Source organism: Lactuca virosa, chromosome 3 (assembly GCF_052849685.1).
Source record: "Lactuca virosa cultivar CGN04683 chromosome 3, Lactuca_virosa_CGN04683_v6, whole genome shotgun sequence".
NCBI lineage: Eukaryota > Viridiplantae > Streptophyta > Magnoliopsida > Asterales > Asteraceae > Lactuca > Lactuca virosa.
Window position 1 is genome coordinate 301346218 of NC_136428.1, and position 10732 is coordinate 301356949.

A 10732-nucleotide genomic window follows, 5' to 3' on the forward strand; every position below is an offset into this window, starting at 1 on the left:
CAACTTTCAATACTAAGTCTGTTTCGGAAACACTATCCTAATTTAGTGTAATATTTTATATAGAGTATCATGTAAATACATCTCAACATATATAGAACCATATCTTGCTTGCATGGCGTATATCATCAAATATACATAAAACGCGTATTTCCAGATAATAAGCATATAACTCACATATAAAATTTCAACATATATTCAATACTTTTATTAATACTTGTAATAAAACCATGTTCATTAAAGGGACTATGCACTCACATGTTAAAGTGACGACTTGAAATTTGGGATGCGCTTTGCTTTTAGCAACGATCTTTTCCTTTGACGTAACCTAGCATTATTATCGCTAAGTTTTAGTCTAATATTTATAAAAATCATTACTTCCTCTAACGAAGTCAGATTTGGACGTTCTCTATATGCATGCTCTCGGTTTAACATATACAATGACTTTCGTTTAGATTGCTAAGTCTAAAAAGTATTTTGTCAAAAATTCACTTTTTACGATACGCGGAACCGTGTCGGTTTAATCGCAAAACTTCAATGGGTCATAACTTCTTCGTTATAAGTCGGATTTCAGTGTTCTTTATATGTACGCAATCCTTGTGACATATACTATAACTTCGGATAAGTTTATTTATCCTAAATAATCTTCTATGTAAGAGTCATTTTTAACGCTTATTATTTCTAAATTGACTAGCCCAAAGCTGCAAGCGTTACATGAAGCCTACTATGTTGAAAGGCTAGAAGAAGTTAGGATAAGGACGAAATGAATGTGGCTCGTTGCTAAGGGAAGTGGTGATGGGGATGGTACTTGTCAAATATGGTCGTCTGGATCAGATGCTGAGGAGATGAGGAACACCACACACGGTGGTATGTATGCGAGGTTTGAGGATGGAAGTTCTGAGGAAGAGAGTAACAGGAAAGTGGTTTGTTACAACTAGAGTAGAAAAATCTCCAATGACTTCAAAGGTACGTTCTCTTCTCGAATCCTTTGATATTTCTTTTAGTTGATATGATGTTTATTTTATCTGACTTTGATGATGCCATATCTTATGTTTATGACATGCTTATTTCTGTTAGTAGCGATGCTGAAAAATCGGAATCATTGTTGCTAGAAACACAGAAACGTTTGGAGACAAAGAGGAGTAGAGTAGATAATCTTGAGTTACAATTGAAAAATGTTACTTTTGATAGGGATAATGTTAGAGCAGATAATTGTATTTTGATGAAACAACGTAACATGTACTGCAATTCTGCTAAAAGATTGTATGCTAAACTAACATATCTACATCATTCTTCTGATATTAGTAAGGAACAACATAGGAAACTATTGCCCTTTTTGGTATTCGAAAGGGAGAAAATAGATTCGACATCCTATGATTGTGAGAAAAAATTTCTGAATTTGACAAAGTCCCAAATGATTCTTATGCATATGGTATTGTTAAAATAGATGAATGTTTAGATGCTAATGATTTGGTTCATATTGTGTATGAGACCTTAACTAAGACTGAACAAATCAAAATTTTAAAAAAGACTGAGAATTCAACATTTGACTCTCAACACAATTTTGCTGATATCGAAGATGATTCTGACAATATTAGTGAAATTGAGGAAAAGGGAACTATTGATTGTTCCTAGTTATCTTTCATCAATGTCACTTGAATGGGCACGGGTAAAGAAATATGTAATGATTCGTTGGAAAAGGTTAGCACTAGCTGACCCTCAACTTCGAAACCTTATGACTATGACAGTGATAGTGATGAGGACGAAACAACGATTCCCAGAGTTGTTGTTCATCAAGTTTACGAGGAAACAGAGAAATTTGAAAAAGTAATGAAGGAAAAAGGTCCTCATTATCTCGAATCGAACTTTGTCGTATATCCATCATTCAAATGCACCGGTGATATGGTGTTTCCAAGTCAGGTGTTTGTCACTACAAGAAATGGAGACAAAGTTAATCCTGAAATCAACAAAATTGTTGATGAATACAATCAAGGGGTTACGAAAGAAGGGTTTTTCTCAAACCAAAGCATGGTTGAAAATACTCTAAATAAGAACTCGTCCACTTTTCAAAGGCAAAAACCTAAAAGAATTTGGGAAGTTAAAACAGAAAAAGAAAGTGTTGTTAAACAACCAATTGAACCAGTTTCTCAAAATCAAAAGACAGATGCACAAATTTTCAATGACCAAATTCAAAAAGTTTCAAAAGAAAATGGTATTTCGATGTCAAAAGCACGACATAAGGTTTATTTGAAAAATATCAAGTCTTTTAGGAAACAAAAAGATTCTTCACAAAAATCATCTGAACAGAAATCGACTGAACAAGTTCAGACTTTTTCCCAAGATAAGTCTTCTGTTCAGAAAATACCCGCTCAAAAAAGAAATGGTTTTTCAAAAGATCATTCAAAAGTTCAAAAACCAATTCGAACACCGATTGTTCAAAAACCAAGAAATGCAAATTTTGCTAAAAACTAACAACAGAGAAATTTTGTTCCTAACCGAGTATATGCAAGGTTTTCTCATAACAATTTCCAAAGAAATGATTTTCAATTTAATGAACAAAGACATGTTCATAAATCTCATGGTCAAAAAGTTTTTTAATCGTACATTTGTCGGTTTTAACAAACTTTTTCAAAATCGATATCAAAACCATGCTAAATCATCATTTCCAAAAAGAGATTTCGAAAAGTTGGAAGTTCAAGGAAAGAGAATCAAACCTTTTAAACCGAAACAACCTCATTTTCCAAATCCTGATATGAAGCAGAAAGTTAAAGCGTATTTTGTCAAAGGGAAAACAGAAATGAAGAATGTAAATCATTGGATCGAACGCAAAGGAAAGCCATACCAATCTGGAAAGTTTTCTGAAGAAAAAATCAGGTATGCTTATGAATGCTACTTGAACGAGTCACCAACTGGAAGATCTTCATCAACGAAATCGAATCCTTCAGTTCGAATATGGAAAGAAGTTCGTAAAGGAAAAGTTGAAGCGAAACGAAGTGCTAGTGGAAAAGGGAAAGTTGGTGTTGAACCTAAAAAGTCTATCAAAGTTGACTTAATGGATAGTTTGAAATCAAAGGTTCGAATTTGGGTGTTAGGATCCTCATTTCACAATGCATTTTATTCTAATAACCAAGGACCCAAAAGCCTTGTGGACCTAAATTCTTTAATTGATTGCAGGCATTGTGTGACGAGCAATACGATGAACACTGGTACATCGACAGTGGTTGCTCTCGTCACATGACAAGTCGGAAGGAAAAATTGCGTGATTATAGAAGTTTGGACAATGCTGGAGTTGTGAAGTTCGTAAATAACAACAAGTGTAAGGTTAAAGGCTATAGGAAGGTTACAAATGGAAAGTTTACAGTCAATCGAGTGGAATACATCGAAGGTCTTCAAAACAACTTGATAAGTGTTTCACAATTTGTTGTGGGCAATGGTAATCAAGTAGTCTTCGATGAGGAAGGAAGTGTCATTTTAAACAAAGAAACAAAAGAAGTCTTGCTTAAGTCTAATAGGAAAGGTGATATGTTCACACTCGACATCAAGCCAATAGCTGGTGTTCCCTCTGTTTGCTTACTTTCGAAGGCTTCATCTAAACTAAGCTTGCTGTGGCATCGAAGACTCTCCCATCTGAACTTCAAAAATCTTAAGAAATTGGTTGCACATGATCTTGTATGTGGCCTTCCTGTTTTAAAATTTGATAATGATTCGTTATGTGTAGCTTGTGAACAAGGAAAGCAACACCGTCAAGGTCATCCTATCATCATCGATTCCAAAATCATCATACCACTGGAACTTCTTAATATAGACCTTTGTGGTCCTTCGACTGTTGAGACTCTCAACAAAAAGAGGTACATATTAGTCATAGTTCATGATTTTTCCAGGTTCACTTGGGTTTTATTTCTTCGACATAAGTCTGAAACTGTTCAAGTAATGATTGATTTTATCAAGAACATTGAGCTCAATCTACGAAAGAAATTATGAACTATCAAAAGCGATAATGGCTAAGAATTCATAAACCAATCTCTTGATTCATTTTTGGCTGATCTAGGTATTACACATAATTTTTCATCTCCTTACACACACAACAAAATGGTGTTGTCGAAAGGAGAAACAGATCTCTATGCGAAGCAGCAAGGACGATGCTCACCTACGCGAAATTTGGGTAGCTCTTCGCTTCAAGCATTCTCATCGCTAAGTTTTAGTCTAATATTTATTGCGACTAATTATTAGTCTAGATTCATCATTAACTCAAAGTCTACTTCAAGATTTGTCAAGTAAGGAACAACCAGGTAGGATCATATCGGAGGTAGGGTCCATTTGGTATACGAAGTATACTGTTTGGAAATCCCACTTTAAACACCTTACTAAATCATAGCCTAGACATCATCCTGTAAGTAGATCAATCAATATAACGACTTTGAATCACTGATAAATCTTATTTATAGGTTCATAATAACAAATTATGACTATAAATATAAGTTACACTGAAAACAGAATAGTGTAGCTTAACTTACCAGGCTTTTAACAAAAACCGGGAAATTACGCGGGAAAAACTCCGACTCTAAAAACTTCTTTTGTCGGCTTTTTTACGACTCAAAGTTTCTATATCACACCCTAAAACTAGTAGAAATCGAACAAGAAAGGAAGAAGGATTCTAGAGAAAGTTTAGAGGAATGGAGTAAGGAAATATGAAGAATTCATCCTCTATTTATAGGGGTTTGATTATAGAGTAGGCCCTAAGTTTAGTCCGTATCTTCCGTGTATGAACTCCATTTTCTACATTCTTTATATCCACGTGTTAGTATTTTCGAGTACTACCACTTTCATTTAGACCCCGTCGGCTAATTCTCATTCTATCTCAGATTTACAAAACTGTATCAAATTTATCTTGCTCGAAGAGTAAGGGGCTAAGTTTCGTCCATATCTTTAACATATAAGCTCTATTCTCGACGTTCTTTATATCCACATGTTGGTATTTACGAGTGCTACAACTTTCATTTAGACTCCATCCATATCTTTCGCATACGAGCTCTGTTTTCGACTGTTTTTATATTGTTGAGCTCCTATTAACGATATCTTCAAATCTCGTTTAGGTTGTGTCAGCTAAAAATCGGTCGATTTCAAACTCGATTTTCGGGTTGTATACTACTACACTGAATCTTACAAATATCATAACTTCCTCTAACGAAGTCAGATTTGGACGTTCTATATATGCATGCTCTCGGTTTAATGTATACAGTGAATTCAATTTAGATCGCTAAGTCTAAAAAGTATTTTGTCAAAAATTCACTTTTTACGCTACGCGGAGTCGTGCCGGTTTAATCACAAAACTTCAACGGGTCATAACTTCTTCGTTATAAGTCGGATTTCAGTGTTTTTTTAGATGTAAGGAATCCTTGTGACATATACTATAACTTCAGATAAGATTATTTGTCCTAAATAATCTTCTATCTAAAAGTCATTTTTAACGCTTGTTATCTCTAAAATGACTAGCCCAAATCTGTGGGCGTTACAATTATCTCCCCCATAGGATGATTACGTACCAGAATCATCAACGAAACATGGCTTGTATAATGTCTCCCTACGTTATCTTTTCATCCTAGGTAATAATCGTAACTTTTGTTTCCTTTCAAATGAGTATCTAACTCTTGGACTTCTTGAGTGCTAATAGTGCTCAATCTAGCACTCGCTCTTCATACTATGTTGGACTTTCAATCGTAATCTTCAAGTTACAAACCTGGTCTTTATTGGAGACTCATGCTCCTTCATAAGCAAACTTAACTGAAGATAATTTATTTACTTCAATTATCGTAACAGACCGATGGGTCATGTTCTAATGACTTCTCATTGTATGATGCAACGCCTTAGATTCTAGTCTTTTTTAGTCAGATTCTAGAATGGAAGATACCTTCCTTCATGTTCTAATTTGATATAATCACATTATAACATGTAGCACTTCTAGCTATAAGCTTCTTATTTTAACGGCGACCACGATACTTCTATTGATCTTTTCGTTTATCTTATACTTCAATCTTTTGGTTTAAGTTAGATACTACATCGAACTTGGTTCCCTGAACCACGTAACATACTCATCTTATTCAGACTCAATTTTATATGACTACTAGGGTCGGAATATCAATCGTCTTCTTGGTCATTACCGAAACGATGGTAACGATATACATGAACAAAATGGAATCAATTACTAGCGCCTTGGTAACCTTGAGAATTTCTCTGATAAAAGTTTGATTCTTGTGCTTCCGGTAGTAGAGGCCTCTACTACCTTTCACACCTACTCATACTCGTCCCAAGTATTGTCTCGCAATTCTCCAAGTTCTTATTTCCTAAAATCACAAAGCGATTTAACACATACGAATGCGTCTAAATAAAATTAAAATTTTCGCTAAACTCTATTAGGACTTCTTCCATGCGTATCTTCAACATCAATTCTGATTCAACTCAGTTGGTGGTGGAAACACCAGAGGATAGGACAACTTCAGGAATTACACGAATCGGTTTATCATCCCGCCAATCAAATGTGTACATTTAGATGTATCGTACTCCTCTAGATGTACTGCCAATTTATCATATGCATTCTAAAGGCAAGGTACCACTCTTATGATATCTTCTGATAGGTGTCATTCACTATCTCAAGCCTTCTCATTTCATCCATTTACTTAATTCCCTACGAGTCTTCACCATGACGTTATGTTCACGGAAGTACGCGTTCAGTGTATCGGGACGAGAATAGAGATAGAGAAGGTTTAGACGTGTAATCTGTTGGATTTTAGTTCAAAAATAGTTTCATAAACTAGAAAAATATGGCAACAGAAGACTTAAAATGTTGAACATAACATAACATTTTATACCCACCAAGTATCTCTTTGCAAGTTATAGAAAGGTAAAATACCAACCATAGAAACGATGAAGAAATAACAACCATTGTAGTCTTTGAATCCTAAAGGGAAGGCTTGGAAGTTGATGAAGACTGTGGAACCTTTGAGACAACGACAATAACTCAACTTGATGTAGATGCTAGTCCATAAACTCTTAAACCCTTAAGCTTTAAGTTCATCACCAATATGAACTTAAAAAGGGATGAAGATGTAACTAACTTCAAGTGTTCTTTCCTAATTAAGAGATCATGAGAGGGAGAATATGGATTCGACAATTGCATCAAGCAAGTAAGAATGAGTACAAGCCTCATCTTTTATATGCATAAAGTGATTTTATGGACCATAAGTCCTTAACACTTTAAGACAACAATGTCTCCTAAAGACTACTTGTCTCCCCATACTTTTAAGACATGTAATTCTTTTCTTTTAAATAATCAAAAGCCCATAACATGCTTCCTAGAAGCATGTCACGGTTTTATGATATTAAAAGAAGTCAAACTTTTTATAAAAACTCACAAGCTCTTTCGTGAGTTATAAAGTTTGGCTTTTGCTAAAAGACAAAAGTCTTTCTAGTCTAAAATAATATATATGACTTATAAATCATACCATATGATATATATTATGATACTTGCTAAAAATCATTATTTCCTAGAAATAAATAATTTCCAATCTAATTATAAGAGTTTATTTAATATTTATTAAAATTAATTTCTAATAAATAATAAATTATATCAAGTTGCTGTTAGTGTGACTCATTAGTATCATATGTTAATTAGCAATATCACTTTAATATGACTCTTGAGCATGCTAGACCTTTCAACCTCCCACTTGCACAAGACTCATATTAGAATGATATAGACAATGGTGAACGTCTAGCAACATTTCACTGCCCCCAACAACATATGACTTTGTGCCATTATATCAACGCGCAATTCCCAAAAAGGTCAAAGCTACATTTGGTATATAAGGTAAGTTTATCAGTTATCCCTTTGCTACAGACATCATGTTGAACATGAGATACGGATCACGATCAATCTCACTAGTTTTTCAACTTTTGGTAAGGCAACTTAGTTGTTCACACCATATCTGAGAATGGCTTTTATAACTGCCCGGTTAAGCAACAACATTTGACCATATCAAAGCATAGTACTCCCTACACTTAAGTCCCACTTTGTATCTCAGGTGTTAAGGATACAAAGATAGTACATTTTATTGAAGTATCATTTATGATTGCAATCCACGAGATGATCTTGAAGCGGGCCAGTTCAATACTAGTTCTCTGACAAGTACCTATGAAACGTGGTTACAACCACTTGCCTACTTTCATCTAGCGTGAGTCCACCAATCCAGTTCATATTAGTCTTACTTTATAATTTCTCCCACAATTATAACTGACTATGAACTTTTAGAATTATAACATTATTCATGGATTAAGCATGTTAATATAGAACACAACAAGTATTAATGTGATGACTATATCCCAATATATCATAACATTATCTAATATTTGTTTTTATAATCTTCCAATATCCAAATACTAAATCCAAATCAAAATCCCATTTCTAGAATAATAAAGTGTTACAGCTGAAGTGTGACCATTCATACTTAGCTCAAAAGAATGGCTTTAACAATGGGTCTGACAAAATTTAATTTGTGTGAATTCTGTGAATACAATCATCTCCATACTTAACTTTACTCGAAGTATAGTTAAATATCTTGGAGAATATGATTGGTGTTCTTTCGTGACATAGAGTCTCTAAGCTTGATTAAGTATACTCTTGAAGTCACAAAGATTTCTATGTGATCCTTGAATGATAGAAATCAACATAATTTTTCAATGATCCTATTCATCCAATCATATTTGAATTCAACTTCTAAAGTAGTGTATTCTCATTTTGTAGTAGATTGTGTCATTATGTTTTGCTTGGACCTCATTCCAACAAGACTTACCTTTCATTCCATAATGAAGTCAAAATCCAATTATAATTCATAATTATTTGTATCTATTTAGAAATTAACATCTTGTGTAGCTCTTTCCATAAAGATATTTTCTAAACTAGTTGTCTCATATACATTCTCTTAGTTCTTCTAATGTACTCATAGAATGCTCTCTTAGTCATCTAGTGAGTTAACCATGTATTCAATTAGTATCCTATGACATGCTTACAACATGATCAAATACCATGTCCTATGCATAATATGTCGTAAATGATAAATTCATTTGCCAAGAAAATGGGATATAAACCGTTTCATCTAGTTCAAGCCTATGAGCTATGTACTTTTGAGGCTAGCTCAAAATTGTGCCATATGATAATGCCAAGAATTCTCCAAAAGAATCTTGTGTTTTGATCCCTTTCAAGATATTGCCAATATATGTATAAGGACATGAAACTTTTAACATTCATTTTATATATCCCTTATATATTTTACATTCCAAGAATGTATCTTCACCTTCCTATGCCTTTCATTTTAGAAACACTTGAGTCAAGGTGAAAACGACCTTGCTTAGTCAGAATGTGATTTCAAATGATTAAGTATGTATAATTCATACAATATTAGGAATTTCACTATGCTCCCACTAGTTCTTAGTAAGCACACATGTTCTATTCATTTTGATGTAAAAACATACCTTATGGTTTTACATTAAAGTTATGATTGCAACATTGAGATGTTTGCTTTATATCTACAAGTGGATCTTAAACTCTACACATTTTGAGTAGGATAACATGGATTAAGAAAACCTCCATGCTAAGCTATATAGATATCTTCTAGTAGATGTCTATTAAGAAAAGTGGTCTTTCTTGAAATCTATTTGCTATATCTCATATTAAGAATATGAATTTATAGTAAATAATAACCTTGTTGATCTAATCATAGGTACTTGTGAAAAAGGTTTGATTACAGTCATTGACATGAGTATGATGAGGACCATAGTCAATGACATGAGTATCAGAGAATCCTTTTACTAAAAGTCTTGCTTTAAATGTGTATGGTTATCCATGTAAATTATTCTTTCTATAAGAATTATTTATTCCTTCTAGCCTTGCTATAAGGATAAATTTTAATCAAGGCCATACTTGATTCTCCTACATGGATTACATCTCATGTGCATGACTCTATGTCATTTATCAGATTCGAGATCTTACATAGTATCTTCGTATTTGATGGATTTTCCAAAAACCATCAATAAAAGCTCATCAATGAGAACAATTTGTGTTTGTGAATAGCTATTATTCAAGTGTTATAATCCTTGTTAAGGCTAGTGCTAACTACTATTACATAAGGTTATGGCTCTTGAGCTGCTTCAAGTTCCATGTACCTCCCACTTGTATTGTCATTAGAAGCATGCTTTCTACTAACTTAGCTTTCACAAGAATAAGATAACTTATTCTTGGTGGGTTTGCATATGATAATCTAAGCCATGTTTAGAGTATTATACAAATATGTATTTCGTAGATTTTGAGTTTTGAAGCTTTGGTCCAACATCGGCTTCAAATCCACAAAACATTAAGTAAGATGAGGGTGGAGGCCTTCCATACTAAATCTTGTGAAGTGTTTAATCTACTTATTAGTTGGTATTTGTATTCAAGATACAATTAATAATGATTTAAGTATTATCCCAAAAAGATTAAAGGAGGATATTTCTACTGATCAGAATGTAAATCATACCAAGTAAGATTTAATTCATCCTTTATTATCATTAAGGACTTAGATGGTTCTTACCGGTTTGTATCTCAACTTTTGAAACCTTCAACAAAGATTTCGAAGTTGCATTGACAGTTATAGTTATTAGACTTATCCAAGTGGGAGACTGTTGGATTAGGTGTCTAAGCCCATAACTA